This window comes from Lactuca saligna, chromosome 4 (genome assembly GCF_052625555.1).
Source record: "Lactuca saligna cultivar CGN05327 chromosome 4, ASM5262555v1, whole genome shotgun sequence".
NCBI classification, from domain to species: domain Eukaryota; kingdom Viridiplantae; phylum Streptophyta; class Magnoliopsida; order Asterales; family Asteraceae; genus Lactuca; species Lactuca saligna.
This window is the reverse complement of record NC_136420.1, coordinates 80149046-80160778: the sequence shown is the minus strand read 5'-3', so window position 1 is coordinate 80160778 and position 11733 is coordinate 80149046.

The following is an 11733-nucleotide window of genomic DNA, read 5'->3' as shown; positions in this document are numbered from 1 at the left end:
GTGTCAAGTTCACCATTTAGAAATGCACTTTTAACATCCATTTGGTAGACTTTGAATCCTTTATGAGATGCATAAGCGAGGAAGATTCTGATAGCTTTAAGTCATGTAACAGGAGCAAAGGTCTCATCGTAGTCGAGGCCTTCAATCTGAGTAAAACCTTTAGCCACTAGTCTTGCTTTGTTTTGAATAATGATTCCTCCATCATCAAATTTGTTGCGAAACACCCATATTTTACCGACAATAGGATGATTCATAGGAGGAGGGACGAGAGACCAAACATCATTTCTATCGAATTTTGCTAGTTCTTCTTGCATGGATGTGATCCAATCAACATGTTCAAGTGCTTATAAAATGGATTTAGGTTCAATCATAGAGATAAATACCAAAAAGTGACATTCATGTTGAAGACTTGCAACTGATCTAGTTTGTACACTAGCATTTAAGTTTCCAATTACTTGGTTCGGAGGATCACCCTTGGTCGAAAAATTTCACCTTGGAAGTTCTTGAGCCGCAGACGAATCAATATCAATGATGGTATTGAGTTGCTTCCCCTGAATGGTTTGAACTTGAGGATGATGCTCCCCATGGACTTTTGAACTGGAGAGATTGACATCATCATCAGAAGGGAACTCGAAGAAGTTTTCATTTTCATCATTATTGATTGGATTTGAGTCATCGAAGTAAACAACTGCGTCTTGAAATCCATCCATATTTGATTCAAGGGAAGGTTGACCATTCTCCCCCTCAACCTATGAAGGATGAAATGGTTCGGAATCAAATAAAGGAATACTTGGAATTAGACACAAGATATTTTATGAAATAGGAACATCCAAAGAGACATGATGCCTTACATGAAATTCCGAATCAAGTGCTTTTTTGGAAGGTCCAAAGAGAGTTTCAAAATCGACTTTTATGAATAACTTGAATGTTCAGATATTCTGGAGGAGGAGCATCGGACTCCATAATGTGAGTGATTACAGGAAAAGGACCAAAATTCCGAACATAATTGTTGTGACATCCCCAAAATCTCGGCCAGAAAAGACCGATTTCATTTATGCTTTTTAAAATAATTTTCAGAGTAAATCCTTTTAATTTTAAAAGAGATGCGGAATTTGTTCCCAAAAACAAAACATGATAAAATAGATATTTATCAAAACATTTCATAAAGAAATATGATTTCATTTCATAATCAAAAGTCGGGATGTCATGTTCCGATACAGATCATAAAGCATAAACGATAGCATTACAAGTCTTTCAACAAATATATACATATACAGACTTGTAAACAAAACAACTTGATGTTCGCCCATCTTAAGCTCTTGCGTCACTTCCTGTAAAATAAATCAACTGAGTGGGTCAGGCTTGGGAGCCTGGTGAGCATATAGGGTTTTCAACCCACAATAAATAATTAAATTAATTATTATCAACCAACAATAACCCAGTTACCCATTCCCGTTATTCTCACTTTATGTCCCTAAAATAACTAACACAAGGGACCTAGTCTAAGAATATTTCATCGGGGCGACTACACATGCTTCGGGGGTTCCTCAGCAATATAAGTCAAATAAGGCAACCATGGGGGGGGGGGGGGGGGGGGAATGGAATACAGCGAATGAACACCCAAGTTCATTAACACCTACAGGTTATGAGCCTGCTAGCGTTCCACTGGACTGTCTAGAAAAGTCCGTGGTCGTCATCTAAATTCCGCTAGATGACTGGATCAAAACAACATCGAGGCCTCTCATCTGTTTATTACACACCAACTATCTACCCATATTCTACCCAACATATTAGTAGATAAAATATACATTTTTATACGTAGTTTCAAAACCTGTATAGCATGCTCAATCAAAACATTTTTCACATAACAGATGAGGCATACACACATAATACGTATTTCATAAAGAATACATCAGATCTATAAGATAGAAGAGAGTGAATATACATTCACATATATAACAACAAAATATATACACATAGCACGTATTTTATATAAAATACGTCATAATATTGTGTTGGAATGAAAGTAACTACACACTCACTTGATCAGAAGATTATCGGGCAGCACTACGGCTTGCAGAAGAGGTGTTTCTCCGTAGATCTGGAAGATCTTCACAAAACCAGGCTCCTTGCGGGCAGCGTTTCGGCTCGGGAAATAATGCTCTTCGGGATTCTCGGGGCTTCGGATCTTGCTTCGGGGCTCGGGAATATTACCGGGGCTTCGGGGTATAAACGACACGCAAAACGAGGCAAAACTTAGAGAGAGAAGAGTTTGAACAAGAGAAAATGGCTGAATTCGAGTTCTATTTATAGGCTGCTGGGTCTGGGATTACGCAGGGCGTACTTTGACGTCACTGCGTGCGTCAACTGGTGGCACTCGAGTATTGGTCAGACAAGTTGCATCCGACTGAGTACGCGGTGCGTACTCAAATTACGCGGGGCGTAATTGACTTGTCAAACTTCTAAATTGCGTAACTTTCGCATACGAGCTCCGTTTTCGACGTTCTTTATATCCACGCAAAGGTCAGACCATACTCTACAACTTTCTTTTAGACTCCATTGGCTAATTTTGACTTTTATTTTTATTATTTATTTTTAGAAGGCCGGGACAGAAAAACTTCGTTATAAATTCATAACTTCTTCGTCTGACGTCCGTTCTCGCCTAACTTTTCATCGTTTCGCTACTAACAATGAGATCTTCGATTCTCATTTAGATTGTTTTAGCTAAAAACCGCTCGATCTCAAATCGAGTATTCGGGCTGCATACTGCTAAGTCGAAACTTAGAAAAATCATAACTTCCTCATACGAAGTCAGATTTGGGCGTTCCTTTTATGCACGCTCTCGGTTTAACGAAATCTACGACTTTCATTTAGATTGTTAAGGCTAAATATCGCTCTATCTTAAATTCATATTTTACGTCGCTCGGCGTCGTACCGGTTCTGTCTCGAAACTTCGACAGGTCATAACTTGTTCGTTATAACTCGGATTTTGGCATTCCTTATATCTCCGGAATCCTTGTTTCAACCACTACAACTTTATGCAAAGATATCGGGCGTATCTCACACTTTAATTTTGACGCTTATTTCATTCTTAATTCATTAAATTATAAAAATCAAGAAAATAAACACATAAATCACATAATTCACAAATAATACATTCTTATTATTTCAAGTTGAGTTACAAAGGTTAACCTAGACTATTACATTGCTAAAAATGGCAAGCCCAGAAACACAGGCGTTACAATTCTCATCACCTTAGAATGATTCTGTCCCCGGAATCACACATCAGCAAACAAATGCGGATAGCGACTCATCATGTCACTCTCCGTCTCCCAGGTGAGATTTGGCCCATTCGTGTGTTTCCATCGGACAAGAACGAACTCGACCATCTTGCGTCGCAACTTCTTAGTCTTTCGGTCAACGATTGCCTCTGGTTCTTCAATCAACCTTTTGTTCTCATCAATTCTCAACTCCGAAAGTGGAATCATGTCGGGAACTTCCCCCGTGAACTTCCGTAAATAACACACATGAAAAGTGTTATGAATTCCATTCAGTTCTTCTGGTAGTTCGAGCTTGTAAGCTTGGTTCCCAATCCTCTGAAGAACCTTAAATGGTCCAATAAACCTTGGACTCAACTTTCCCCTTTTACCAAATCTTATAAGTCCCTTCCACGGCGAGACTTTAAGCAAAACCGAATCCCCAACTTCAAAAGTCATCGGTCTTCGCTTTTTGTCAGCATAACTCTTTTGACGATCTTGAGCTGCTAACATTCTTTCCCTAATTATTTTCAACTTTTCAGCAGTCTGATGAACCATCTCCGGTCCCATAAACTGCTTTTCCCCAGCCTCAAGCCAACAAGACGGCGTACGACACTTTTGTCCATACAAAGCTTGGTAAGGTGCCATCTTAATGCTCGAGTGAAAACTATTGTTATAGGAAAATTCTACCAACGGTAAATGTTCATCCCAGTTACCTAGGAATTCCAAGGCACATGCTCTCAGCATATCTTCAAGTGTTTGTATCGTTCGTTCGCTCTGACCATCAGTCTACGGATGGTAAGCTGTACTTAAACACAACTTGGTACCCAATTCCTCTTGTAGACTTTTCCAAAATCGCGAGGTGAAACGACTATCACGATCTGACACAATCATTAACGGAACACCGTGAAGCCTCACAATTTCCTTTACGTAAGAATTCGCAAGCTTTTCCATAGACCATTTCTCCTTGGCTGCTATGAAATGAGCACTCTTAGTGAATCGATCAACGACCACCCAAATCATGTCGTGACCATTCTTTGTTCTGGGCAGTTTAGTGACAAAATCCATGGCAATGTCTTCCCACTTACCCATAGGCACAGGTAAAGGTTCTAAACTCCCGTACGGTTTCTGATGTTGTGTCTTGACTCTCGCACAAGTCACACACTTGGCCACATACTTTGCAACATCAAGCTTCATCGTTGGCCACCAGTAGTAGGGTTTCAGGTCCCTATACATTTTAGTGCTACCGGGATGAATCGAATACATGGTCTTGTGAGCTTCTTCCATCAGAAGATCTCTAATTCCTCCTGACTTAGGTACCCAAATACGATCTTGGAATACCTTCAGTCCATGACCGTTTGTACCAAACACCAACGTTTTACCCAAACGTTCCTCCTTTCGGTCATTTTTCTCAGAAGCTTCCTCTTGAGCTTTCTTTATACTTTCCACAATGGTCGAGACAACTTCAATTCTCAAAGCTCTTGGCCTTTTCCTTTCAAGATTGACTTTCCGACTGAGAGCATCAGCAACAACATTAGCCTTACCGGGGTGGTAAAGTATCTCATAGTCGTAGTCCTTGAGTAATTCCAGCCAGCGTCGTTGCCTCATATTCAATTCCTTCTAATTAAAGAGATATTGGAGACTCTTATGATCAGTGAAAAGTTTGCACTTAGTGCCATAGAGGTAATGCCTCCATATCTTCAGAGCGAAAACTACCGCTGCCAACTCCAAATCATGAGTCGGGTAGTTCTTTTCATGCTCTTTCAGTTGTCGAGATGCATATGCTATCACCTTTTCTCTTTGGGTTAAAACACAACCCAATCCAACCTCAGACGCATCGCTATAAACAGCGAAATCTTCAACTCCATCGGGTAGAGAAAGTATCGGTGCCTCGCATAGTTTCTTCTTTAGCTTCTCGAATGCTTCTTTATGCTTCTCACTCCAAGCATAAGCAGCTCCTTTGTGGGTCAAAGTTGTCAATGGAGTAGCAATCGAAGAAAAGCCTTGGATAAACCTTCGTTAATATCCGGCTAATCCTAAAAAGCTTCGGATCTCCGTGGGACTTTTCGGTTGTTCCCACTTCATTACAGCTTCAATCTTTGCTGGATCAACCATTATCCCTTCCTGGTTGACCACGTGACCCAAGAATTGGACTTCACGAATCCAAAAATCACATTTGGAGAACTTAGCATACAACTTCTCCTTCTTCAAAACTTCTAACACTTCTCGCAAGTGTCTGCTATGCTTCTCCTGGCTTTTCGAGTAAATCAGAATGTCGTCTATGAACACTATCACAGATTTATCAAGGAACGGATTACAAACCCTATTCATTAAATCCATGAATGCTGCCGGAGCATTGGTTAGTCCAAACGACATAACCAAGAACTCGTAGTGTCCATATCTAGTTCTAAACGCAGTCTTCTCTATATCCTGCTCTCTTACTTTCAGCTGATGATATCCTGACCTAAGATCGATCTTCGAGAAATAGCTCGAACCTTGCAATTGATCAAATAGGTCATCAATCCTTGGCAACGGATATCTAGTCTTTATTGTTTCCTTGTTCAGCTCTCTGTAATCAATGCACATTCTCATACTTCCATCTTTCTTCTTCACGAATAACACCGGAGCTCCCCAGGGCGATGAACTAGGTCTAATGAAACCTTTGTCCAACAACTCTTGAAGTTGCATCATCAGCTCCTTCATCTCCGTTGGTGCTAATCGATAAGGTGCTTTTGCTATTGGCGTGGTTCCTGGTAGCAAGTCTATTCTGAACTCTACTTGTCTATCAGGTGGTAATCCAGGAAGATCTTCGGGAAATACTTCCGGGTAATCACACACCACAGGAATACTCTGCATCACCTTCTTTTCCTTCTTAGCATCAATCACGAATGTTAAATATGATGTACATCCCTTGGTCAAACACTTTCTGGCTTTCATTAGGGAAATGATTCCAGAATTCACTCGGCGTTTGTCCCCATACACCATAAACGATTCCTTTCCAGGCGGGTTTACTTTAACTATCTTCTTCTTGCATAAAATTTCGGCATCATTGGCGCTGAGCCAATCCATTCCCAACACGATGTTGAAACCGTTAAGTTCAATAGGCAATAATTCCTCGCAGAACTTATTCCCATTCAAGTCAATTAAGATGTTTTTCATACGATGGCTAACAGGTAGAAACTTGCCACTAGCAACTTCGACTAATAAAGCATCATCTAGTCTATCAACAGGCAAAGCTAGTTTTCTACCAAATTCATGCGATATAAAGGAGTAGTTGGCTCCAGAATCAAATAAAATTTGGGCAGGCAAATTGTTAATGAGAAAGGTACCTGAAGCGACATCAGCTTCATCCTTAGCAGCTTCCAGTGTCATCTGGAATGCTCTCGCCTTCGGCTTTGGTGGAATGTTGGGCTTAGCTGCCTCCTTCTTCTTCGGACAGTCTTTCAAAATATGCCCCTCTTCATTACAACCAAAACACATCCTTTTGTTGTTCGGACATTCATTGGCAAAATGTCCAACCTTTCCACACTTGTAGCAAGTTACATCCTCGCTACATTTCCCGAAGTGCTTTTTCTTACACTTTTCACACCACTTCGCTTCCCCTCCTTTACCCCCACCAAACCTTTTCGAATCAGATTTCGAAAATTTTCTTTTCTTACCGGAACCAGATGTTCCCTCAAACTTCCTCTTCTCACCAACCTCAACCTTGTTGGTGGTTCTCCCCTTGATCATGTTCTCAACAGACTTGGCAGCCCAGATAGCTGCCTCTAGAGTAAGTGCCTGGCGTACTGGCACCTCGTACTCCCATGGAAGTCCCTTCGCATACCGATCCACCTTAGTCAGCTCGTCTGGAACGATACGCAAGGCAAACTCCATCTTATCGGTGAAGTTATTGGTGTATTCATCAACTGACATACTGCCCTTAGTCAATGTCAGGAACTTGTTCTCCAACTCCAACAGATTTTGGGCTGAGCAGAACTTGCGCTTAAACTGCACCAAGAATTCTGCCCATGACAATTGCAGTGGCTCATTAGGGCTCAAAGTCTTCCCTAGAGTGTTCCACCAACGAACGGCTCCACCTCGGAATTGACGCACGGCGTAGATGGTTTGCAACTTACCTCTGCAGCCACACGCCATGAAGGCTAGCTCCATTTCGGAGATCCAATCCATAACCCCAATCGGATCCTCCTTTCCATCGAAGGTCGATGGTTTGCAAGTCAAAAAGTCCTTGTACTTGCATCCCATTCCATCATTCCTTCCATCGCGGTTATCTTGCCTAACTATCGGTGGGTTGGCTTGACCAACTGATCCACTGAAGTTTCCACCTTCCGAGTGCCCTTCATTTAATTCAGGCTCTTCCACATGAATCGACAGTTCTCCATGATTTTTTTGAAGCAACCGTCTAGTTTCCTCCATCTGACGATCCAACACCGTCTGAATCATCAATTGCACACCAGCCATGGTTATTGGCTCAGGTGCTGCTGCTACAACAGGTCTTTGTTCAATCACTGGTGGTTGATTCCTGTTTTCATCAGCATTTCCAACTCCACTTCTTATTCTCACCATTTTGATCTACACACCGAATAAGGTGAAATTAGATCCTTATTCACGATAGATAATCAAATCATCCTTATCACTCCTGAAACGTTTACATGCTAGTTCTAATATCGTAGACGTACGCTTAGAATCCTACACACATAAAGTTTCTAGATCCGGTCGGCAACAGACCATAGATCAGAACAAATAATATCATATATGGCAACATATAACATTTAGCACATAAAGCATTTTAGGCAACTTTCCTAAAATAAACTAGTGCTTGTGTCTTAAAACATAACAGACACGCATCTCAAAATTCCACTTAGCATTCTAAGTTTAAGTCTAGAAATCCTACAAATTCCTAGTTCGCTTAAACTAATGCTCTGATACCAACTGTGACATCCCCAAAATCTCGGCCAGAAAAGACCGATTTCATTTATGCTTTTTAAAAATAATTTTCAGAGTAAATCCTTTTAATTCTAAAAGAGATGCGGAATTTGTTCCCAAAAACAAAACATGATAAAATAGATATTTATCAGAAACATTTCATAAAGAAATATGATTTCATTTCATAATCAAAAGTCGGGATGTCATGTTCCGATACAGATCATAAAGCATAAACGATAGCATTACAAGTCTTTCAACAAATATATACATATACAGACTTGTAAACAAAACAACTTGATGTTCGCCCATCTTAAGCTCTTGCGCCACTTCCTGTAAAATAAATCAACTGAGTGGGTCAGGCTTGGGAGCCTGGTGAGCATATAGGGTTTTCAACCCACAATAAATAATTAAATTAACTATTATCAACCAACAATAACCCAGTTACCCATTCCCGTTATTCTCACTTTATGTCCCTAACATAACTAACACAAGGGACCTAGTCTAAGAATATTTCATCGGGGCGACTACACATGCTTCGGGGGTTCCTCAGCAATATAAGTCAAATAAGGCAACCATGGGGGGGGATGGAATACAACGAATGAACACCCAAGTTCATTAACACCTACAGGTTATGAGCCTGCTAGCGTTCCACTGGACTGTCTAGAAAAGTCCGTGGTCGTCATCTAAATTCCGCTAGATGACTGGATCAAAACAACATCGAGGCCTCTCATCTGTTTATTACACACCAACTATCTACCCATATTCTACCCAACACATTAGTAGATAAAATATACATTTTTATACGTAGTTTCAAAACCTGTATAGCATGCTCAATCAAAACATTTTTCACATAACAGATGAGGCATACACACATAATACGTATTTCATAAAGAATACATCAGATCTATAAGATAGAAGAGAGTGAATATACATTCACATATATAACAACAAAATATATACACATAGCACGTATTTTATATAAAATACGTCATAATATTGTGTTGGAATGAAAGTAACTAGACACTCACTTGATCAGAAGATTATCGGGCAGCACTACGGCTTGCAGAAGAGGTGTTTCTCCGTAGATCTGGAAGATCTTCACAAAACCGGGCTCCTCGCGGGTAGCGTTTCGGCTCGGGAAATAATGATCTTCGGGATTCTCGGGGCTTCGGATCTTGCTTCGGGGCTCGGGAATATTACCGGGGCTTCGGGGTATAAACGACACGCAAAACGAGGCAAAACTTAGAGAGAGAGAGAAGAGTTTGAACAAGAGAAAATGGCTGAATTCGAGTTCTATTTATAGGCTGCTGGGTCTGGGATTACGCGGGGCGTACTTTGACATCACTGCGTGCGTCAACTGGTGGCACTCGAGTATTGGTCAGACAAGTTGCATCCGACTGAGTACGCGGGGCGTACAAAAAATTACGCGGGGCGTAATTGACTTGTCAAACTTCTAAATTGCGTAACTTTCGCATACGAGCTCCGTTTTCGACGTTCTTTATATCCACGCGAAGGTCAGACCATACTCTACAACTTTCATTTAGACTCCATTGGCTAATTTTTACTTTTATTTTTATAATTTATTTTTGGAAGGCCGGGACAGTAAAACTTCGTTATAAATTCATAACTTCTTTGTCTGACGTCCGTTCTCGCCTAACTTTTCATCGTTTCGCTACTAACAATGAGATCTTCGATTCTCACTTAGATTGTTTCAGCTAAAAACCGCTCGATCTCAAATCGAGTATTCGGGCTGCATACTGCTAAGTCGAAACTTAGAAAAATAATAACTTCCTCATACGAAGTCAGATTTGGGCGTTCCTTTTATGCACGCTCTCGGTTTAAAGAAATCTACGACTTTCATTTAGATTGTTAAGGCTAAATATCGCTCTATCTTAAATTCATATTTTACGTCGCTCGGCGTCGTACCGGTTCTGTCTCGAAACTTCGACAGGTCATAACTTTTTCGTTATAACTTGGATTTTGGCATTCCTTATATCTCCGGAATCCTTGTTTCAACCAATACAACTTTATGCAAAGATATCGGGCGTATCTCACACTTTAATTTTGATGCTTATTTCATTCTTAATTCATTAAATTATAAAAATCAAGAAAATAAACACATAAATCACATAATTCACATAATTCACAAATAATACATTCTTATTATTTCAAGTTGAGTTACAAAGGTTAACCTAGACTATTACATTGCTAAAAATGGCAAGCCCAGAAACACAGGCGTTACAATTGTCATCAAATGTAACATCAAAACTTTCTTCAATAACTCTAGTACATCGATTTAGAACTTGGTAAACCTTTCATTTTGAGGAATAACCAAGGAAAATAGCTTCGTCAGCCTTGGGTTAGAACTTGGTAAGCTGATCGCGATTATTCTTGATGAAGCATCTGCATTAAAACACAAGAAGAAACGAGATTGTTGGCTTCCGTCCATTCATGACTTCGTACGCTGTTTTGTTGAGGCGCCAATGGATGATACTTGTATTCTAAGTGAAGCATGCAGTGGAAACAACTTCAGCCCAAAGATAGAGAGGAAGATTTGCAAAATTTAGCATTGATCGAGCAGCTTCAACTAGAGTTCTATTTCTTCGTTCGACTACACCATTTTGTTGAGGAGTGTATGGAGCAGAAAAATTATGGTCTATGCCCTTTTAAGTAAGGAAATTTTCAATGGTGGAGTTTTTAAATTCCGAACCATTGTCACTTCGGATTCGTCTCACTGGATGTTTTGATAAGAACTTGTATACCTTTGATGAAATTTATGAGCTCGAAGGTTGTTTCTGGCTTCAACCGGAGGAAGAATACCCAAATGAACCTAGTGAAAGCATCTACAATCACAAGAATGTACTTTTGTGATGTAAACTTTAAACTGTTGATGGCCCACATAGATGAATGTGTAGAAGTTCTAGGGGCTTAGAGATTCATTTTTCAATGATGACTGGATGACATTTCTTTGACTGCTTACCACACTCACATGTAGCACATAAGTGATCATTTTCGAATTTGAGGAGTGGTAGACCTCTAACCATTTCTCCTGAAACAAGATCATTCATGTGTCTAAAGTTTAAATGAGCAAGACTTTGATGCCATAACCAACTGATGTCAAGAATAGATTTGGAGAGTAAGCACAGTTGAGGCTTGCCAATGATCATGTTGATGTCAAGAGGGTACATGTTCTTGTCGCGGTTGAATTTGATCAAGCATTCTTTCCTATCTTCAGTCATGATGTAGCTATGTTTTTTTTTTTTTTTTTTTTTTTTTTTTTTTGCAGAATTCAACTCAATGATTTGCATCAGTGAGTTGAGCAACATTTATCAAGTTGTGCTTTAGATCAGCTACATATGCAACGTTTGAAATCGAGAAGTTTCCATTGGTAAGGATGCCATAACCTCGGATTTCGGAGTTGGAATTGTTTCCATAAGTTACATATTCAACATTTGGTGCAAGCATCAGATCTAGCATAAAGTCCTTCTGCCCCATCACATGCATGAATCAAGCACTATCAATATACCATATTGTCTCTTGCTCGGAAGCA